At 40.1% G+C, this 24301-nt stretch overlaps 1 pseudogene; it reads right to left on the bottom strand.

Annotated features, from left to right (window-relative positions):
- Positions 1–18558: 18558 nt before the first annotated feature.
- LOC103015100 (cysteine protease ATG4C-like) lies at positions 18559–20242 on the bottom strand (annotated as a pseudogene).
- Between the last annotated feature and the right edge of the window lie 4059 nt (positions 20243–24301).

Below are 24301 nucleotides of genomic sequence, written 5' to 3'. Positions count from 1 at the left end.
GTAAATACAGAAAGGTTTAGGAAGGGAAATTGAAAATGAATCATAACACTTCCCAACAGAAATAATTCCTATTAACATATTGGTGGATTTCCTTCCAGCTTCTCTGTCTCTCTATTTCTCTGTCTCTCTTTCTCTCTTTCATCTGTCTGCATCATATGTGTGTATGTATAGAGATATATGTATTACAGCTGTAATTCTGCTTTACTCTTATAGCACTGTATTTTTTATTGAAGTAAAAAAATTTATAGTGTTGTGTTAGTTTCTGGTGTACAGCAAGGTGATTCAGTTATATGTGTATTCTTTTTCATATTCTCTTCAATTATAGTTTAATACAAGATATTGAGTATAGCTCCCTGTGCTATACAGTAGGACCTTGTTATTTATCTCTTTTACATATAGTAGTTTGTATCTGCTAATCCCAAACTCCTAATTCATCCCTCCCCCCACCCCTTTCCCCTTTGGTAACCATAAGTTTGTTTTCTATGTCTGTGTGTCTGTTTCTGTTTGTAAATAAGTTCATTTGTATCATTTTTTAGATTCCACATATAAGTGATATCATATAATATTTGTCTTTCTCTGTCTGACTTACTTCACTTAGTATGGTAATCTCTAGGTACATACATGCTGCAAGTGGCATAATTTCATTTTTTCATGACTAATATTCTATTGTGTGTATGTATATATATATATATATATATATATATATATATATATTACATCTTCTTTATCCATTCATCTGTTGATAGACATTTAGACTGCTTCCATGTCTTGGCTAGTGTGAATCGTGCTGCTTTGAACATTGGGGTGCATGTATCTTTTCGAATTAGAATTTTCTCTTAGCATTATAAGCATTATATTATATGCTTCCATGTCAATAAATATTACTTGGAAACACAATTTTAAATGTTAAGTAATATTCCTTTATGTGGAAATATCATTTATTTAACCATATTCCTATTTTTGCACATTTCCCTCTTTCTGCCATATAGTGTGAAAATATGAAAAACTTACTGTGTCTTCAAAATTTCTTTTTTTTTTTTTTTTTTTGGCTGCACTGCTTGGCTTGCAGGAACTTAGTTCCCTGACCAGGGATTGAATCCAGGGCCATGGTGAAAGCTCGGAGCCCTAAGCACTGGACTGCCAGGGAACTCCCTCAATCATTTCCACTGGAAAATTTTCTAGAAGTAGACCTACTGGGTTAGGAATGTGAACATTTTAAAGCAATTTTAAGACCTAATTTACTAATTGTTATGTCAGTGTACACTCCCACCAAACCTATAGGAACGCCTAATGCCTATTTTCCTCATCCCAGTACTGGATATAACTCTCTTTAAAACTCAGTACTAAATCTCACACCGGTCAGAATGGCCATCATCAAAAAATCTAGAAACAATAAATGCTGGAGAGGGTGTGGAGGAAAGGGAACCCTCTTGCACTGTTGGTGGGAATGTAAATTGATACAGCCACTATGGAGAACAGTATGGAGGTTCCTTAAAAAACTAAAAATAGAACTACCATACGACCCAGCAATCCCACTACTGGGCATATACCCTGAGAAAACCATAGGTCAAAAAGAGTCATGTACCAAAATGTTCATTGCAGCTCTATTTACAATAGCCAGGACATGGAAGCAACCTAAGTGTCCATCGACAGATGAATGGATAAAGAAGATGTGGCACATATATACAATGGAATATTACTCAGCCATAAAAAGAAATGAAATGGAGGTATTTGTAATGAGGTGGATGGACCTAGAGTCTGTCATACAGAGTGAAGTAAGTCAGAAAGAGAAAAACAAATACAGTATGCTAACACATATATACGGAATCTAAGGGAAAAAAAAAAAAGGCCATGAAGAACCTAGTGGCAAGACGGGAATAAAGACACAGACCTACTAGAGAATGGACTTGAGGATATGGGGAGGGGGTGGGGTGAGATGTGACAGGGTAAGAGAGTGTCATGGACATATATACACTACCAAATGTAAAATCGATAGCTAGTGGGAAGCAGCCGCATAGCACAGGGAGATCAGCTCGGTGCTTTGTGACCACCTAGAGGGGTGGGATGGGGAGGATGGGAGGGAGGGAGATGCAAGAGGGAAGAGAAATGGGAACATATTGTATATGTATAACTGATTCACTTTGTTATAAAGCAGAAGCTAACACACCATTGTAAGGCAATTATATTTCAATAAAGATGTTTAAAAAAAAAAACAACTCAGTACTAAATACACACACACACACACCCACACATGCACATGCCCATGTACACACCCTTTACATTTCTTTAGTTAATAAAGATATAGAAAAAAATTTAGATGTTTTCTGACCATCTGTACTTCTACATTTTTAACATGTAACATTTGCGCTTACAGGGAGATCAGCTCGGTGCTTTGTGACCACCTAGAGGGGTGGGATAGGGAGCGTGAGAGGGAGGGAGATGCAAGAGGGAAGAGATATGGGGATATATGTATATGTATAGCTGATTCACTTTGTTATAAAGCAGAAACTAACACACAGTTGTAAAACAATTATACTCCAATAAAGATGTTTAAAAAAAAATTGTGCTTATTCCCCAAATAACAATAATCATTTCACTTCTGAGTGTATGTGTGTGTGTGTGTGTGTTTTCTAGGTGCTGAGAGATGAAGTACACAGAGTTACCACAAGAGGCTCCTAGCACACATATTATAACAAAATCTGAAGCCTATTGGGCTCAAGTTTCAACAAGTCAGCATCTTCTGGAGTGAACAGGTTCATTAATTCCAATCTTAGAGCCTCCAAACAACTGTCCTGGCCTCATAAGAACAGGCCTTTGGACATTTACAAAACTTATTGAAGACAACAAGAGACAGCAGCTCAGTAATTCAGAAAGCTAGGTTGAACTGTGCACTCCACACCCCACTCTCCTTCGTTTCCCTATCAAGATCTCCTATAACTTGACTCTTTTCGTTAGATATAGTCACTCTCAAATTTCAAAAGAAATATAATCACTTTAAGCCTAAGATGCCTTTGAGTCATTCATTTGATCGTCCTGCAAATATTTATTACTCTTTTCATATTTAACCAGAAGAACGATGGACATTTTTTTTAACTCAGCAAATAAATATTCGCTACCACGTGCCACTATCCTAGGTGCTGGGAATATACACTGACCCCAGCCTTGCAGAGCTCACACCTGTGCTCTCCTTCCTAGGACCTCTAAGCAGACTCTCAGGAAATTCACCCCTGCAGATGCTTTTGCCTTGATGGGAGACATCATGTGCAGCCCACACAGGAAGTGTCTGCTGCTCCAAGGTCCAGAACACTGTCTCCAAGACCCATGATTACATCCCGGTCTGTTCTGCATATCAAACCAGCTAGCTATGACTTTTAAAATGCTTTTAAAAAATTTTACAGTGTAATATACCTACCCCATAAAGAGTTCAAATTATACAAATATAAATAACAAAAATGAAAATCACCCATAGTCACAATCTTCACAGATACCTTTTTTTTTTTTTTTTTGCCACACCACACGGCTTGCAAGATCTTAGTTCCCCGACCAGGGATCGAACCTGGGCCCCGGCACTGAAAGTGCCAAGTCCTAACCACTGGACCACCAGGGAATTCCCACAGATAGCTATTTTTAAACTTTTTTTATAGGTATATCATTATATACGTGCACATTTGATAAATACTTACTGAATACTCACTGTGGAGAAAGCGTATTCCAAGGGCTGTGTCTTAGTCTGCTTGGGCTGTCATAACAAAATATCATAGACTAGGTGGCTTAAACAACAGAAATTTAGTTTCTCACAGTTCTGTAGGCTACAAGTCCAGTCAATCTGGTGTCTGGTGAGACCCCTCTTTCTGGCTTGCAAATGGCTACCCTCTCTCTTTGTGTTCACGTGGGCTTTCCTCTGTGCAAGTGGGCGGGGGGAGCTCTCTGGTGTCTCTTCTTATGAGGACACTAATTCTATTTGATCAGGGCCCACACTTATGACCTCATTTAACCTTAATTACTTCCTCACTCCAAATATTGTCATGCTGGGGGTTAGGGCTTCAACTTATGAATTGAGGAGAGGAAACAAAAGCATTCAGCCCATAACAGGCTGTGAAGTCTTTACAAATGAATGAGGCACAATGTTTGCCCACTTCTCACTAATGTAGGAATTCATGGCACAAACTCTGTTTCTGTCTCTTTGTACTTTATTTATTTTATTATCTTTTGGAATTTCCGCCAAGGCTGGATATACGCGGTAAGGAGAGAAAGTGAGATTCAAGAAAGTTTTATTTCCCACTTGGTTTGGAAAACACTCTCTGGAAAAGGAGGTTTGAAGCTCTTAACTACTCCAAAGATCCCCACGGAAGCATCGTCTCTCACTTTCTGGCTTCTCCTCTAGGAAAGGAGGTGGTTAAATATATACAACACAGACAGCTCTCTACATCCATCGACTCTACAGAGGAGCAATGATTCCAAGTGGGGCTGGATTCACTCCTTCAGAACACGATGGCTGACAACACACACCGCTGAGAACAGAGGTGAGTGAAACACGGTCTCTACCCTTGAGGAGCTCACTACCCAGTAAGCCAGTGACAAGAAGGTAGTGTGAGAAGTGCCGTCTAAGAAAGAGGTAAACTCGGGAAACACTAGGAGAGAAAAAGGAGACCCAGAAAGAGTTCTGGGAAGAAATTACACCCCCACTGAAGTCTGAAGAAAACTAGGATTGAGCTTGGAAGGAAAGGGGAAAGGTAATCCAGGTAAGGCTATAATAGTAGCCCACTTGGGCAGAAGAACTGTACGTCAAGGCTGAATTCTGAAAGGGCAGGTGGAATGTGCTCATCTACGGGACCAATCTAGACTGTCTCTAGATAGAATGATCCCTCAAAAGGTTACCTTGAGATTTTTATCAAGATGGCAAAAACCTTATTGTTAATTTAAAAACATATGTTATAGTAAGATGGCAAATTGCATCCCCAGAGAAGCCTGTGGGAATCCTCAGAAAACCGAGGAAAGGAGAATGTACCTCTTCTACATCTCTTTAGCATGCATGCACATATCCCTGTGCTTTATTTCATAAAAGAATTAAACTGAATTAAGCTGAATTGAATTTTGCAATTCACCTAGTTGCTTGTGCCAGAAGCCTGTTATTCATTCTAAGCTACCTCTTTCCTTCCTTTATTTTATTTTATTTTTATTATTTTTTGTATTCAGCAAATAGCTGTCAAACGCGCACTCTGGGCAGGCACGCTACCAGAGGCTGGAGAGACAGTGATGAGCGTACAAATGTGTGGCTTTTTAACAGCATCGTCAGTTCCGGGATGTGCAGGAGCAGCCGGAGCAGGGGGGCCTGAAGAAGAGAAAGGGGAGACGCAGGGAGAGAGAGGCGGGGGCCAGATCCTCAGGGCCTTGTGTGCTAAGCCAGGAGTTGAAATTTTATCCTGAAAGCCATGGATTGCCACTGAAGTATTTTAAGCAAGAGAACGATCCAGTCTGATTTGAGAATGATGCCTCTAGCCGTCACAGGGAGAAGGTTTGCCCAAAGGGGCAGGATTAGCAACAGTGAAACCGGTTAGGCCTCTGTGGCAAATGCTATCAGTGACCTATTCTTTATCTATCTTTATCCACTCCTTATTTTTAAAAATGAAATGAAAACTGCTAAGTATCTATTATTTCTCTCTTCCCTTGAAACTGCTGTGACAACAGTTCTGGCAAAAGTAGAATTCTGCTGGGAATTTGTAGAAATGTTTTACTTTCCTGATAAGATGCTGCCCTCATTTCTCACTACTCCTCCCACCTGCAATGCAGTTAGGAGGCTGTTGGTTGGTCCCTGGTAACTTCCTTGGACTGTTGCACCAGCTCTGCGCTGTTAATTTCTCTTTGGTTAAGACTCTGTGTTTGGGTTTCTTTTACATGCAGCCGAACACAATCCTGATACGATTGTTACTACAGCAATTCAGGTAATGACATAATGAGAACTGCACCACCCCTCTGAACTAAGACAGTGAAATGAAGCTATGGGTGACAGGATTAACTTATAAGCTATTAAGGAAGCAGGATCAATAGGACTTGTGATTAATTTGATGTGACCTATTGGGAATTATCATCAGAGAGATGACTTTTCCTCTGAGTTCAAGGACCATGTATCCCACAGTCCTCCTAATTATTTTTTCTTACCCAGTGTCTTTTTTTCTCCCAGCATTTTCCCTTCCCCATTTAGAAAAGTTTTTACGTGTCCTTGTTCAGAGGCATTTGTGTAGTAGACCAAAAAGCGATGTTGCATAAGTCAGCCCCCTTTCCTGGCTTTTGTTTTTGTAAAATCTAGGTTCATTTGGGGTTACACTGATCACTTTTCGGGGAAAGGAGACTGACCACTCATGGCCTTCCATCCAAGGAACCAAACCCAGTGAGAGCAGCTAGAGAGATTTCCTGAGACTAAAACAGGGCATGTCGGGATGCAGTCTCCTCTGATGTTCCCTGCCTCAGAGAAGGGTCCCATTTAGTAATGCAAGCCACTAACCTGGGACTCATCCTTCACTAGAACCTCTCCTGCATTGCCTCTCATATTTAGCCCATCACCTAGACCTTTCTGTTTTACCAAAGTATCTCCTGCATCTCTTCATTTCTTTCCAACCTCATTGTCACAATCCTAGTTCATAAAACATTATTTTAACCCTAAACTGCTGCAGTATCCAGTGTGTCACCTGACCATCCTCCATAAAATGATCTTTTCAAATTTGGAATATTTTAAGAAGGGTACAGATATTGCACTGGCTTCCCTTTGCCCTTAAAAAAAAAAAAAAAATCCTCCAAATACGGGTCTAGATCACCAACCTCATCTCTCCACCCCTTACTCACTGCCCAAACTCCCACCATGGTGACCTTGCAGCAACTAGAATGTTCTTTCTCTCCCCAAAAACTTTATCCTAGCCTCTTCACCTGCCCGGTCAGGTCTACTTAACTGCCACACCCACCTGCAAACACACACATGCACACACACACACACACACACACACACACACATCCTAGCTAACTTATTTTCAACTTCAGGTTTCAGCCCAAATGTCATTTTCTCAGAGAAGCCTAACCTGATCCCACCCCACTGCCCAACTAAATCAGGGGCCCTGATTTTAAGGCATGGGGGTCTTTCATAGCACATTTTCAGTATATACTTGTGTGATTACCTATGTGTCATAAGTTCCATGGAGTAGCGACTCCACTTATCATTGTCTCTCCAGGATCTGGTAGTGTGCCTGCCCCGAGTGGGTGTTTGATGGTTATTTGTTGAATACAAAAACATAAAGGAAGAAAGAGGGAGTCTAGAATGAATATCAGGCTTCTGGCAAAAGCAACTAGGTAGATTGTGAAATTCAACTCAGCTCAACTCCATTTAATTCTTTTATGAAATAAAGCACAAAGATATGTGCATTTGTGATAAAGAGGGCTGGAAGAGGTACATTCTCCTCTGCCTCTCTGAGGAGTCCCACAGGCTTCTCTGTGGATGGAATTTGCCATTGTGAATGAAAAATATTGCCTGTCGTATCAGTAAACAAAGGATGTTGCAGCCATCAAGCCATCACAGTACAGCTGCCCCAAGAGTGAGCCCTGAGGGAACTCAGGATGGAAGCAGGATGCCGGCCATCAAATCATCAGACACTGTAGCCACCCCCAGACAGTGCACCCTGAAGAGACTCAAGGTGACAAATCACAGGATACTGGCCCCAGAGAGCTGATGTGCATATCAAAGGAATGATTTCAGGGAGCCCAGACTCTTGCATCTTCCCATACATAGAAAAGTGCTACATTCCTTAACTTGAGATGGCTGGTTTTCTTTCATTAACAGTAATCTTTTGATGTTCCGACTACCTGGTCTTTGTTGCAAAAACTCCTATGTTTCCTGGCTCCCCCCCTGCATCTTCGGAGCGGTTTCTCAGAGTGATCTGAGATGCTGTGTCCCGGGCTAGAATCCTCAGTTTTGTCTGCCAAATAAAACATAACTCTCAGCTTTTAGGTTGTGCATTTTTTTCAGTCAACACCACCTTATTACAACACGTAGCACACCGAAGAGGAAACAAACAGTGTTAAGGCAGAATTCTGAAAGGGCAGGCTGAATTTGTTCCTTCAGAGGATCTATCTAGGCTGATTCCTCGAAAGGTCATCTTGAGATTTCATGAAGATGACAAAAAACTTATTGATAGGGGCTTCCCTGGTGGCGCAGTGGTTAAGAATCTGCCTGCCAATGCAAGGGACACAGGTTCGAGCCCTGGCCCAGGAAGATCCCACATGCCGTGGAGCAACTAAGCCCGTGCACCACAACTACTGAGCCTGCGCTCTAGAGCCTGCGAGCCACAACTACTGAGCCCTCATGCCACAATTACTGAAGTCTGTGCACCTAGAACCCACGCTCCGCAACAAGAGAAGCCACAGCAATAAGCTCACATACCATAACAAAGAGTCGCCCCCGCTCGCTGCAACTAGAGGAAAGCCTGCGTGCAGCAACGAAGACCCAATGCAGCCAAAAATAAATAAAATAAAATTAATTAATTAATTAATTTAAAAACATATTGATAATTACAAAGCATGTGTTATATGGACTTTGGAAGATAATGATGTTTCAGTGTGGGTTCAATATCACTAATTATCAGAGAAATGTAAATCAAAACTCCAAGGAGGTATCACACTGGTCAGAATGGCCATCATCAAAATATCTACAAACAATAAATGCTGGAGAGGGTGAGGAGAAAAGGGAACCCTCCTACACTGTTGGTGAGAATGTATATTGGTACAGCCACTATGGAGAACAGTATGGAGGTTCCTTAAAAAACTAAAAATAGAACTACTCTATGACCCAGCAATCCCACTACTGGGCATATACCCTGAGAAAACCATAATTCAAAAAGACACATGTACCCCATTGTTCACTGCAACACTATTTACAATAGCCAGGACATGGAAGCAACCTAAATGTCCATCAACAGAGGAATGGATAAAGAAGATGTGTACATACATACAATGGAATATTACTCAGCCATAAAAAGGAATGGAATTGGGTCATCTGCAGAGACGTGGATGGACCTAGAGTCTGTCATACAGAGTGAAGTAAGTCAGAAAGAGAAAAATAAGTATTGTATATTAACACATATATGTGGAATCTGATAAATGGTTTTACCAGATTTTAATGGTTTTTCCCATTTTTCTGGGAAAAATGGTACAGATGAACCTATTTGCAGGACAGGAATAGAGACACAGAGAGAATGAATGTGTGGACACAGGGGGGAGGGGGGAATGAATTGGGAGATTGGGATTGACATATGTGCACTGCCATGTGTAAAACAGATAGCTAGTGGGAACCTGCTGTATAGCACAGGGAGCTCAACTTGGTGCTCTGCAGTGACCTAGATGAATGGGATGGGGGGTGGGGTGGGAGGGAGGTCCAAGAGGGAGTGGGTATATGTATACATATAGCTGATTCACTTTGTTGTACAGCAGAAACTAGCATAACATTGTAAAGCAACTATACCCCAATTAAAAAAAAATTATTGATGGTAAAAATGTATCACTCTGAGCTTGATGTCGATAGTGGAGGCGGCTGCAGTGGCGGGAGACCAGGGTGGGTGTATGGGGACTTTCTGTACCTTCTGCTCAGTTTTACTGTGAACCTAAAACTGCTCCCAGGAATAAAGTCTATTAAAAACAATATGTTAAAGATAACTTACCCAAAAAGATAAAATCGTGGTTCTCATTCAGAAGCAAAATGAGCATGTTGAAGATTACGTTTTACTCAGAATTAGGGAATCAGGCAGATGTTAAAACTGGTTCAAAGGAAAAGTCAAAGAACAGACACGTTCATATAGTGGGAATACAGTGATGAATGTGCCAATGGAGGCAAATGAACTTCTTCCTCAGTGGGGGAGGGAAGTCAACTGAACATCTGTTGGACAGAATAGAATTTGCGTGCCTGTAGACATCTGCATGCCTGGAAAGATCAATTTGCATTTCTGTTTTCTATGGGGTACAGAGCTGTAAACTAGTTCCCATAGAATGAGCATCTGGACTGTGGAAGGGTGTGCTATCGTTTGCCTTTGAAGCACACATTTTCCCTACACATGTGTACAATAAACCATTAAGACTGTATGCCTCCATGCTGAGAATCCACTGTGTCTGCACAGACTTTGTTTAGTCCGGTGAGGATTGCTTCTTGGGGGAACCACAGAACTTCCACCTCACATGGTCTGGTAGCTGCAGGAAGATTGAACCACGTCCTGACATTTCTTCTGAAACATTATATTCATCCCCTGGGCAGAAGCAAAGCAATGACTTCCTTATTCAGACTTTATTTTTTTTAAACAGCTTTATTAAGGAATAATTTATCAATCATAAAATTTACTTAAGAACACAATTCAGTGATGGTTAGTAAATTTACAGAGTTCTGTATCTACCACCTGCAATCATTACAGTTTTAGAATATTATCATCAACCCAAAGAGAACCTTCATGCTCATTTGAAGTCAATCCCTGTTCCCATCCCAGACCCGGGCTGTCACAAACTTACTTTTTTTCTCTATAAATTTGTCTTTTCTGAATTTTTTTTTTCTTTTGGCTGCACCATCCCTCTCATGGGATCTTGGTCTCCTGACCAGGGACTGAAACTGGGCCACAGTAGTGAAGTCCAGAATCCTAACCATTAGGCAACCAGGGAAATCCTCTGAACATTTCTATAAAGGGAATCATATAGTATGTGGTCTTTCATGCCTGGCTTCTTTCACTTAGATAATTATTTTTAAGTTTGTCCATGTTTTAGCATCTATCAGTAGTTCAAACGTTTTTATTTCTGAATGAGTATTCCATTGTATGGATATAACACATTTTGTTTATCCATTCATCAGCTGATGGACATTTGGGTTGTTTCCACTTTTTGACTATCATGAATAATGCTGCTATGAACATTCACGTACAAATCTTTGCGCGAAAATAGTTTCATTTCACTTGAGTAAATACCTAGGAATGGAATTGCTGGATCATATGGTAAACATATTGTTTTAAAACGTTGGTCTTATTTTTTTTTTTTTTTTTAATTTTTATTTTATTTATTTATTTATTTATTTTTGGCTGTGCTGGGTCTTCGGTTCGTGCGAGGGCTTTCTCTAGTTGCGGCGAGCGGGGGCCACTCTTCATCGCGGTGCGGGGACCGCTCTTCATCGCGGTGCGCGGGCCTTTCACTATCGCGGCCCCTCCCGTTGCGGGGCACAGGCTCCAGACGCACAGGCTCAGCAGCTGTGGCTCACGGGCCCAGCTGCTCCGTGGCATGTGGGATCTTCCCAGACCAGGGCTTGAACCCGTGTCTCCTGCATTAGCAGGCAGATTCTCAACCACTGCGCCACCAGGGAAGCCCCGTTGGTCTTATTTTTATTCATGTATAGTGAGGCCAACAGATCAAGAGATGATTTTCTTTGAAAAGATAGTCTGTTACAGTTCCCAGGAGAAGGGGGCATGCCAGGCCAGGCAGGGCTGTATCGGGAAGCACTGGGTTGGTCAGGAGGCAGAAAGGGAAAATGTGGGCAAAGGACTTTATTGTGGTTTCTGCAGAAAGGTACCGGCAAGGCAGGGTAAGTGGATTTACAATTGGCTGGTTTAAATAATTTCAGTAAGTTATGGTGCAAAGAGGCTGCCCCGAGTTGTCTGGTACCTGGCCCTTAGGTGATTCGAGCAGGAGGATAGTGGCTCTGTGTGCAGAGCTCCATAAAGAAGGGAGTGGCGCTGGGTTTTGAATTGGTTGGTTTGCATATGAAAGGCACCCTCCTGGAGAGTTGTTTACTCTCTAGCTGGACCTGGGAGGGCAGACTCCCCACCTAGTGTCTGTAAGGCTCCAGATGTCAAACATTAGAATGAAAAGACATGCTTAATACACATATGTTTCACTTTTTGAGAAACTGCCGAACTGTTTTCCAAAGTGTCTATGCCATTTTACATTCATCTCAGCAATGTACGAAGGTTCCACTTTCTCTATAATTTCACCAGCACTAGTGATGACCTGTCTTTTTTATTATAGCCATTTTCCATTTTAGCAGGTGTGACGTGTTATCTTGTAGTTTAATTTGCATTTCTCTAATAACTGATGATGTTGAGCCTATTTTCATGTGCTTATTGGCTTTTCCTATATCTTCTTTGGTGACATATCTGTTCAAAAATATGCCCATTTTTAAATTGGATTTTGTCATCTTATTATTGAGTTTTAAGAGTTCTTTATATATTCTGCAATCAGACATATGATTTGCTTCCTCACAGCATGGCAGCTGGGTTCTAAGAAAGAGCCTTTTAAGAGGCAAAAAGTAGAAGCTGCCAGTCCTTGTACAGCCTGGGCTTAAGTCCAGATTGTCACTTCTGCCACATTCTCTTGATTACAGTTAGTGACATGGCCAGCCTAGATTGAAGGGGAGGGTAAACGAGCTCCTCTCCTTGTTATGAAGAGCAAAATGCACATACAGGGAGGGCATGAATTGGACTTGGCTATCTTTAGAGATGCTGTCACCCTTTCAAGTACTTTAATAATTCTAATATCTATAATACATTAAACAAGTATGGTGGATGTTAAGATATTTTAAATGGTTCAATATAATTTTCAAACATTAAAAATTCTCTTATACCTCTTAGCTCAAATTCCAAATCTAAATCATTTATTTATTCATTTTAAATTGGAATCACAAAGCTAACCTATTAGATGCTATAATTTGCCAAATTTTCTTAACATTACAAATACTTTAAATACCAAGCAAATAAAGATTGTTCCTCGTGGCAGACAGACCCTAAGGTGATCCCCAATGATTTCCCTTGTCCTGGTGTCCATACTTTTGTGTAATTCCTTCCCCTTGAGTGCAGGCAGGACCTGTGACTTGCTTCTAGCCAATAGAATATGGCAAAGGTGATGTGAAATCAGTTCCTTGGTTAGATTGTGCTATATGGAAAAGATGACCAGACATTACGCCCATGATTATGTTATGTTGTAAAAGACTCTGTTTTAGCAGACTGGAGTGAGAGATTCTCCTTGTGGGAGATGTAAGCATCTCTTACTTCATCTTACTTGATGAAGTAAGTAGCCATGTTGGGAAAGCCTGCTGTGGGCTGAATGTTTGTATTCCTCCAAAATTCATACATGGAAATCCTAACCCCCAAAGTGATGGAATTAGGAGGTGGGGTCTTTGGAAGTAATTAGATCATGAGGGTGACCTCATTAACTTCATGAATGGAATTAATACCCTTATAGAGGAGGCCCCAGAGAGCACTGGTGCCCTTTTTCTGCCACATGAGAACACAACTACAAGCTGACAGTCTGCAACCCAGAAGAGGGCTCTCACTGGAACTTGGCTATGCTGCTATCTGACAACCAGTCTCCAGAACTGGGAGAAATCAATTGCTGTTGTTTATAAGCCACTCAGTCTATAATACCTTGTTATAGCAGCCCAAATGGACTAAGAAAAAGCCACGTAGCACTGTGGACTCATTTAGGAATGTGGACACCTCTAGAATCTGAGGGAGTCCTCCAGCCGACAGCCAGCAAAAAGTCAGGGTCCTCAGTCACATAGCAGAAAGGAAATACCTTCTGCCAACAGCCTGAACGCACTTGGAAGTGGATTTTTTCCTCAGACAAGCCTCCAGATGAAAATGCAGTCAGCGCCTTGATGGAAGCCTGGTGAGAGCCTGAGCGGAAGACCAGCCAGGACTCCTGATCCTCAGAAACTGTGAGATAATAAACGTGTGTTGTTTTTTTTTTTTTTTTAATTTTTATTTATTTATTTACTGAGCCTGCGCGTCTGGAGCCTGTGCTCCGCAACAAGAGAGGCCGCGATAGTGAGAGGCCCGCGCACCGCGATGAAGAGTGGCCCCCACTTGCCGCAACTAGAGAAAGCCCTCGCACAGAAACGAAGACCCAACACAGCCAAAAATAAATAAATAAATAAATAAAATTTTAAAAAAAAATGTATAAAAGCTATTATAATGTCTTTCTGTGTGGCTTAAAGGTTGTTTTAATGACACTGCATATGATTCTTTCTACATATATCTTATTCTTATTAGTCCTCTTTGAACGTGATCATTGCATATTTTTTTCATTTTTTGGGTCACAATTCATGTAGATATTTAAATAGCATTTGTCTGGATTCTGCATATTGCATACCAGAAACAATAAACATTTGATAAAAACTACAACATGAAAAGATGTGGAAAAACAAACAGAAAAAAAGGAACCTGATGGAAGCAAACAGGAACAGAAGAAAAGAAAACCAACCAATAAATAATATCCTTGGGAAAATAATAGAAGATTTTGCATCCATCAGATAAGGATGGGGTACTCTGAAAAACTAACAATAACATTTGGAAATTTCAAAAATATGAAAGCTGAAATAAAACATTGTGATAGAAGAGTTGGAAAGTCAATTCAAGGTTATCGTCCAGCAAGAGGAACAAAAAGAGAAAAGGAAAATAGAACAGAAAGGGGCTGGTGACATGGACACAGAGCATCAATCAGAGAGATCAGAAATCACAGAAAGAAAAAAAAAAATGGAAGACAGAAATTTTCCCAAGGAAAAGTACAAGAAAATTTCCCACACATGAAGAACACAGAGCCTCCAAACTGAAAGGGCCCTCTAAGTGCTAGCAACATGAATAGCAAAACATCCACGAGGAGGCACATCCCTGACATTTCAGAACATCTGACTTAAAGAGGCAACATGAAAAGCTTTCAGACAGACAAAACAGGTTACATATAAAATAATGACAATCAGAGTGCCATAAGACTTCTCAACACCACTGGATAGTAGATAATAATGTAGTTATGCCTTTTTTTTTTTTAATTTGTTTATTTTATTTATTTTTGGCTGCGTTGGGTCTTCGTTGCTGCGTGCAGGCTTTCTCTAGTTGCGGTGAGCGGGGGCTACTCTTCGTTGCAGTGAGTGGACTTCTCATTGTTGTGGCTTCTCTTGTTGTGGAGCATGGGCTCTAGGCGCACGGGCTTCAGTAGTTGTGGCACACGGGCTCTAGAGCGCAGGCTCAGTAGTTGTGACGAACACGCTTAGTTACTCCGCGGCATGTGGGATCTTCCCAGACCAGGGCTTGAACCCGTGTCCCCTGCATTGGCAGGCGGATTCTTAACCACCGCGCCACCAGGGAAGTCCTAGTTATGCCTTTAAAATTACCCAGCCAAACCATGAATCAAGTGTAGGGGTCAATTAAGACACTCTCCTTCCTTAGAGCCTGCTGAAAGCTGTGCTTCAGCAAATGTGGAGAGCAAACAAACCAAGGGAAAGAATATCACTGGATCCAGGAAAAGGAAGCCCAACACAAGAGAAACAGTTTGATGGAGAAGGGAATTCTCAGGAATACAGCTGCGCAGAAGGGCTTAAAAGCAACCCATCCAGACTGTGGTAGGAAGGTAGAGTGCTATGGGAGGGAGGCCTCAGAGAAAAAAATGGAAATAGATTATCGAGAAATACGCTCGAGCATTGTGGGGAAAGAAAAAACCTACTGAGAGTATTTGACAGAACAGATGGACCACTTGGGAAAATATTAAAGATCAGTACAGAGCAAACAGAATTTTAAAAATTATTAATTCCAGGAAAAATAAAAATTTGTATGAGATACAATATAAAACTAACTGGATCATCACTAAACTATATTTGCATAGCCAAAATAATATATTGACTACTGATTTAGCTAGAATTTTTTATCCTGGAAAAGGAGAGAGGAAGTAGGAGGTGGTAATACAACAGACTATATTATCATCTACTTAATACGAAGTTAATAGTTTCAAACTGATAAATCAAGAAATCGCAGTATAAATATATTACTTAGAAATATGAAGATAAATGCCAGGTTTAGGAAAAAAAGCTAAATTAGTTCAAAATATTTGCCTCCAAGGAATAGGGAACAGATATTTTCATTAAGACCTTTCAGTATCATTTTGAGCACCTACTATATGCAAGGCATATACCGCCTTCTCTTCAAGATCCCAATCTTCAAAGTCAGTCCACTACCAAAGAGCCATATGGTGACCCCTTTCATTGCCTCCCCCAGGACCCTGCTCCATCCATCACTGTTTTTTTCATTTCCATCATCAGTCAGTCTCTCCCTCTCCACTGGTTTCTTTCCCTTTGCTTATAACTGTGTCCAAGAACTTCCAGCTTGGCAAACTGACTGGCCAACTTTGGCTTCATTCCCTGGATTCTGATCTCATTTCTTGGCACAGAATATCATTGGAATGATATCCACTACTAATGAGCCCTCGTTGGGCCCAACTCCAGGACCTCCCACATAATGGGTACTTGCCAGGCACATAACGCCAGCCCTACCTGTAGCGATGAGCACTGAGAAGTCAGAATTACAGTAACTGTGGAAAAACAAAAAGGAAAGAGAAGAGTAAAGGATGACACCAAAAGATGGCAGGGTCATTATCGACATTGGGAACCCAAGAGCATGACATTTGGAGAGAGAGGTAAGGAATATGAGAAATTTGGTATAAAACATTGAGTTTGAAGCTTATAGAATTGGGTATTAATCAGGGTAAGGTGGACAGTTAATCATGATCCTGAAACAGTGAAATATAATGGGAAAGGTTTTGGAGTTAATATATACTAGATTCATATTCTGGCTCTGCCAGTTACTAACTGAATTGGCAAGTCACTGCTCTGAGGCTCAACGTTCTCATCTGCAAAATAGGGATTGTATCTTGATTAGAAAGTGGGCATGACAAATTTGAGATGTCAACAGGCAATCAGAACATGATTCTTTCCGCCTGCCAATGCAGGGAACACGGGTTTGAGTCCTGGTCCAGGAAGATCCCACATGCCACGGAGCAACTAAGCCCATGCACCACAACTACTGAGCCTGTGCTCTAGAGCCTGCGAGCCACAACTACTGAGCCCGTGTGCCACACTCCTGAAACCCGCGCACCTAGAGCCCATGCTCCACAACAAAGAGAAGCCACCTCAATGAGAAGCCTGTGCACTGCAACGAAAAGTAGCCCCAACTTGCCGCAACTAGAGAAAGCCCGCGACGCAGCAACAAAGACCCAATGCAGCCAAAACAAAAAAAGAACTTGATTCTTATTGACTGCAGTGTGACATCTAGATTGGAGATGTCAGGACTGCAGGTCATATTCTGATTGCAATAGTGCAGAAGATCAAGGATAACGGGCTCGAGGTGTACTCGAGGGAAGGGGCAACCAAGGGTAGAGAGAAATGGGACAATTTAGGAAATACTCGGGAGGTAGAACTATTAGGATGTTGTGATTTACGGGTTTGGGAGGCGGGACTGTGGCAGATGATGTCAGGGCTCCACCTGTGTGCTTTTGGGTCCCTCTACCATTTTCATGCTGTGCTTTCACTTCAAGCAGCCAACACCTGCGAGGAGAGCCAGAACTCTCTGGGATTACATCTCCCAGGGGAGAGCCCGAGCAAATGACTCCTGGTGTGGAAGTATACCTCCTCCAGCTTCCTTGCCCCTGGTCCAGACAGCTCTCAGGTACAACTGTCTCCAGGCTCTTCCGTGGAGTTAAGCCTAAATTGCCCTCCTAGGGACTTTGTTGTTTTTTTGTTTGTTTGTTTGTTTTAATGTTCTTATATCTTTATTAAAGTACTTTATAAACCTGGCTCAATAATAACTCTTATACTTTTACATCACAAATTTGCCTTTAGATAATACATAATACACTTAAGGCAGATTTACCTTATAGATGGCCTCAGCTTCTAAACACCACTGCACTGATTTATACAAATAGCAAAAATCACATGGAGGAGCATCTAGTGATATCTTCCTTGGTACTTATCTTTAGCTTTTAAAACTGCATAATAAGTAGAGTTTCCATAAAATTTCATTTTTGAGATAGGAAACAAACAATTTTGCCTTTATCTGTTGGATTGGATGTAGTTATTATTAATAATATAAACTTTAAATCTGTGGGGAAAACCAATACTTTACCTTCACTCCCCAGAGAAGGCTCAACAGCAAGCAAAATGAGGAGCCATTGTAAAATCATATTGCTAAGTATTACCTTAACTCAAAATTCTGCTTATATAATTGTATCATATCACAGCTAAAAATTACTATTTAATATATCAAGATACATCCAAAAGCATCCTTTGGTTGAATTAATATCAGGAGGCTTAGGCAGCACTGAAGATTCATTCTCTGGTCTTCTGGTCATTAGTATAAACTGAAGCTTTTGAAACTATTTGGTGATCCCATTTTGGGGCCCAATATCACAAAACCTTCAGGAGAACAGTGGACCAAGGTGGAAGAATTTGAAGACTGGAAGACTTGCAGTTAAGGTAGAGTTATCACTAGCAGATCTTAGGGAAATAGGAATGCGGCCAGAATCACTTGATATTTATTAGAAATCAAGATTTACTAAATCATTTCTCTTTCAGAAAAATAGCTTTAAAACTTGTATATTTTCAAATGTTCTTTTTTTAAAGAACATATAAAATTAAGATATTTGTGAAAATAAACCAGTTTCAAGTATACTTGTTTCTCTTCCTTTTTCCTCCTTCAAAGGATTTCTTCTCATTGAGCACAAATGTGCTAATCTTTACAGCAAGACAAACTCTTCTGTGCTAAATCTTTTTAATCTTTTCTTTTCATCCTCTGAGAAAAGGTGTTCTTCATTGGTTGTAGTAGATGTAAAATCATAGTCTCTGGAATGACCATTTATAAAACTAAATAAGGAATATTTCTCCTTAGAAGAAATTTTCAGCATCTTAGTGATTTCTTCAGAAGCTCGTTTGAAGTCCTGAACATTTTGACAGTAAAATCCTATTGTACAGCTAAGATCCATTTTTTGAAATGACATCTTTTTGGGAGAAGGCCAGTGGAATGTCTCAAGAGGGAAGTCCTTTATGCTGACATCTACAAAAGATTGGCAGTAATGAGGATCCGTGTAAATCAAAGTGTCATCTTGAAATCCAGCAAAGTAATATGACTGTTTAGGTTTGCCACCAATAATACCCACACAGTATTCAAGGCTTAAAATACCCTTTACAAAATCTAAATAGTCGGCATTGTTTCTTTCTCCACCAAGTCTAACAGGAACTAGAATAATAACAGCTTTGTCATCTGTATTATCAGAGGCCATGGAAGCACACTGTTTAACAGTTACATCAGAACTGTAAACTGTACAATGTTGCACAACATAAATAGTTATTCCTTGTAAATCTGGGTGTCTTGCTTCTTCAACTGCTTTTCTTAAAATGTGAGCAACCACAGCTAGTCCATACCAATCTCCAGCTTTTTCCCCAGACTTCTTTCCATATTCTATTAGTTGGTGTAAACCAAAGAGAGCCAAGGGGGAAATCACCAAACCAAGGGATGATTTTCCTGTGATAAATTTCATTTTGCATTTCATGATCATCAGAATATCTCCCAGTTGTTTCCTTCAGAGAAATTGTTGGGGTTTTGAGTTCTCTTTCCCCTGAAAGCGATGCTTCGAAAGATGCAGTAAATTACAGTGGTGGAAGTCCATGATTCAGAGTCTGAATTTTCAATGTTCAAAGCATCAGGCAAGCCAGGTCTAAGCTCTACCAAGAAAGTGTAGTATGAGTCCTTGAGCCAATAGCATCTGGCCAGTTCTTAATGTACAGCTCCAAGCACAGTCTGTTGTCAAAGCTGAGCCTTCTATTTGAGGAAATTCTTCCCTGTGGGTAAGCCATATTCTTAAAATGAAACCTTTACGAAATTCTTCTACATTTCCCTCAATTACACGATCTTCTATTGTACATCCTGATCTTGCAGGTAAACAGTTCATTTTCATTTTATTGAAATATTTGCTTTATTGCGGTGGTCTGGAACCAAACCCACAATATCTCTGAGGTATACCTGTAGTCTAAACAACTTCATATTTAAAATGATAACACTTTCCAAGCAATAATACAGGGGAATTTCTACTAAAATATGTCTTTGTTTTCAACACCCAACTATATTTCACGTTGTTCCAAGCAGATACAAATTTAGTTTTTAGCTTATCAACTTCATCTGTTCCTGTGGCCTCCCTATTCAGATTCTAAAGAAAAAGCCATCACTTGATTGCATTCTTCTGTAAGTTTAGTCTTTTGTTCAGGAAATGTTCCAGCTCCAGCAACAGCTGCTACAAAAGCAGCCAGCACACATGCAGACGCTCCGACCTCAGCGCCGCAGCTACAGGCACCTTGACCTCCCCAGCCACCATAGTCGGGACTTTGTTTGATATCAAACACTTGCTTAACTTCCTTCTCTTCCATGTCTCTCTTCCTCACTCCCTTACTGTTTCTTCCTAGTGGCACTTCCTAATTAGTCGCTTTCACATGACTCTTCATCTCAGAGTCTGCTTCTGGGGAGTCCATCCTAAGACAGTGTGGTAGTCATTAATGTTGCTTATTAATTTTTCTGCCCTCTGCCTATGGGCACGTGGTAGGGCTATACTTCCTGGCCTTCTGTGCTTGGCTGTTGGGGCCAAGTTATCAGCTCTAGCAGAGATGATGTGTGCTGCTTCTGGGCTGAGCATGAAATCGCCAAGATGAAACCCTTCAGAGCTCTTTTCCCTTCGTTGTGGTGACCAAGAATGTTCCAGATAGTGGCTTATCTCTCAGCCTGGGACCTAGAGGCAGTGTGACAAAGTGGAGCAGAGCCCCAGCTCCGACTCAATAGTCGGAGGGAGAAGTAAACTTGCATTGTGTTAAGCCACTGAGAGTTTGGGATTATTTGCTATACAGCAATACAACCTAGCACCTCTTGACAGATATAGAGAGTGAGAAAAGGAGAAGAATCAAGGATGACTAAGTTTTCTGACTCGGGCTATTAGATGGATGGGGTTAACATTCTTTGAGCTTGAGAAAAGCAAGGAGGAAGAGCTGGATTTTTTTTTTTTTTTTTTTTTTGGTTTTTTAGGTAGGGAATTAAGTGCAGTTTTAGACATTTTTGAGTTTGAGATGCTTGTGGCAATCTAAACTGAGATATTGAGAAGATTGGTTCTGAATCTCTGGAAAGTGATCTGAGCTGGAGACAGATACTTGGGACATAAGTAATAATTTAGGAAAATAGAAATATAAAATCGGGACCAAGGGAAAAATAGAACTGCATAGGTGCTAATGATAAACATTAACACAGATGCTGTGACTGACACTAAAAAAATTTTTTTTAATTGAAGTATAGTTGACTTACAACATTGTGTTAGTTTCTGGTATACAGCAAACTGATTCAGAATATATATATATATGTATTCTTTTTCATTATGGTTTATCATAGGACATTGAATATAGTTCCCTATGCTATACATTAGGAACTTATTGTTTATCTTTTTTTTGAATTTTTGAATTTTATTTTACTTTTTTATACAGCAGGTTCTTATTAGTCATCAATTTTATACACATCAGTGTATACATGTCAATCCCAATCTCCCAATTCATCACACCACCACCCCCGCCCCCCCGCCACTTTCCCCCCTTGGTGTCTATACGTTTGTTCTCTACATCTGTGTCTCTATTTCAGCCCTGCAAACCAGTTCATCTGTACTATTTTTCTAGGTTCCACATATATGCGTTAATGTACGATATTTGTTTTTCTCTTTCTGACTTACTTCACTCTGTATGACAGTCTCTAGATCCATCCATGTCTCTACAAATGACCCAATTTCGTTTCTTTTTATGGCTGAGTAATATTCCATTGTATATATGTACCACAACTTCCTGATGCATTCGTTTGTCGATGGGCATCTAGGTTGCTTCCATGACCTGGCTATTGTAAATAGAGCTGCAATGAACATTGGGGTGCATGTGTCTTTTTGAATTATGGTTTTCTCTGAGTATATGCCCAGTAGTGGGATTGCTGGGTTATATGGTAATTCTATTTTTAGTTTTTTAAGGAACATCCATACTGTTCTCCATAGTGGCTGTATCAATTTACATTCCCACCAACAGTGCAAGAGGGTTCCCTTTTCTCCACACCCTCTCCAGCATTTGTTGTTTGTAGATTTTCTGATGATGCCCATTCTAACTGGTGTGAGGTGATACCTCATTGTAGTTTTGATTTGCATTTCTCTAATAATTAGTGATGTTGAGCAGCTTTTCATGTGCTTCTTGGCCATCTGTATGTCTTCTTTGGAGAAATGTCTATTTAGGTCTCCTGCCCATTTTTGGATTGCGCTGTTTGTTTTTTTAATATTGAGCTGAATGAGCTGTTTATATATTTTGGAGATTAATCCTTTGTCCGTTGATTCGTTTGCAAATATTTTCTCCCATTCTGAGGGTTGTCTCTTTGTCTTGTTTATGGTTTCCTTTGCTGTGCAAAAGCTTTTAAGTTTCATTAGGTCCCATTTGTTTATTTTTGTTTTTATTTCCATTACACTAGGAGGTGGATCAAAAAAGATCTTGCTGTGATTTATGTCAAAGAGTGTTCTTCCTAAGATTTTTATAGTGCCTGGTCTTACGTTAAGGTCTCTAATCCATTTTTAGTTTATTTTTGTGTATGGTGTTAGGGAGTGTTCTAATTTCATTCTTTTACATGTAGCTGTGCAGTTTTCCCAGCACAACTTATTGAAGAGACTGTCTTTTCTCCATTGTATATTCTTGCTTCCTTTGTCATAGATTAGTTGACCATAGGTGCGTGGGTTTATCTCTGGGCTTTCTATCTTGTTCCATTGATCTATGTTTCTGTTTTTGTGCCAGTACCATATTGTCTTGATTACTGTAGCCTTATAGTATAGTCTGAAGTCAGGGAGTCTGATTCCTCCAGCTTCATTTTTTTCCCTCAAGACTGCTTTGCCTATTCGGGGTCTTTTGTGTCTCCAGACAAATTTTAACATTTTTTGTTCTAGTTCCGTAAAAAATGCCATTGGTAATTTGATAGGGATTGCACTGAATCTGTAGATTGCTTTGGATAGTATAGTCATTTTCACAGTATTGATTCTTCCAGTCCAAGAACATGGTATATCTCTCCATCTGTTGGTATCATCTTTAATTTCTTTCATCAGTGTCTTATAGTTTTCTGTATACTGGTCTTTTGTCTCCCTAGGTAGGCTTATTCCTAGGTATTTTATTCTTTTTGTTGCAATGGTAAATGGGAGTGTTTCCTTAATTTCTCTTTCAGATTTTTCATCATTAGTGTACAGGAATGCAAGAGATTTCTGTGCATTAATTTTGTATCCCGCAACTTTACCAAATTCATTGATTAGCTCTAGTAGTTTTCTGGTAGCATCTTTAGGATTCTCTATGTATAGTATCATGACATCTGCAAACAGTGACAGTTTTACTTCTTCTTTTCCAATTTGTATTCCTTTTATTTCTTTTTCTTCTCTGACTGCCGTGGCTAGGACTTCCAGAACTATGTTGAATAATAGTGGTGAGAGTGGACATCCTTGTCTTGTTCCTGATCTTAGAGGAAATGCTTTCAGTTTTTCACCATTGAGAATGATGTTTGCTGTGGGTTTGTCATATATGGCCTTTATTATGTTGAGGTAAGTTCCCTCTATGCCCACTTTCTGGAGAGTTTTTATCCTAAATGGTGCTGAATTTTGTCAAAAGCTTTTTCTGCATCTATTGAGATGATCATATGGTATTTATTCTTCAATTTGTTAGTATGGTTTATCACATTGATTGATTTGTATATATTGAAGAATCCTTGCATCCCTGGGATAAATCCCACTTGATCATGGTGTATGATCTTTTAATGTTTTGTTGGATTCTGTTTGCTAGTATTTTGCTGAGGATTTTTGCATCTATATTCATCAGTTATACTGGTCTGTTGTGGGCTCGAACCCGTGTTGCCTGCATTGGCAGGCAGATTCTCAACCACTGAGCCACCAGGGAAGCCCTGTTGGAAGATTTTTAATCACAGTTTCAATTTCATTACTTGTGATTGGTCTGTACATATTTTCTGTATCTTCCTGTTTCAGTCTTGGAAGGTTATACCTTTCTAAGAATGTGTCCATTTCTTCCAGATTGTCCATTTTATTGGCATAGAGTTGCTTGTAGTAGTCTCTTAGGATGCTTTGTATTTCTGCAGTGTCTGTTGTAACTTCTCCTTTTTCATTTCTAATTTTACTGATTTGAGTCCTCTCTCTCTTTTTCTTGATGAGGCTGGCTAATGGTTTATCAATTTTGTTTATCTTCTGAAAGAACCAGCTTTTAGTTTTATTGATCTTTGCTATTGTTTTCTTTGTTTCTATTTCATTTATTTCTGCTCTGATCTTTATGATTTCTTTCCTTCTGCTAACTTTGGGTTTTGTTTGTTCTTCTTTCTCTAGTTCCTTTAGGTGTAAGGTTAGATTGTTTATTTGAGATTTTTCTTGTGTCTTGAGGTAGGAT

Source organism: Balaenoptera acutorostrata, chromosome 2, assembly GCF_949987535.1.
Source record: "Balaenoptera acutorostrata chromosome 2, mBalAcu1.1, whole genome shotgun sequence".
Lineage (NCBI taxonomy): Eukaryota > Metazoa > Chordata > Mammalia > Artiodactyla > Balaenopteridae > Balaenoptera > Balaenoptera acutorostrata.
This window is presented reverse-complemented; position numbering and strand designations above follow the sequence as displayed.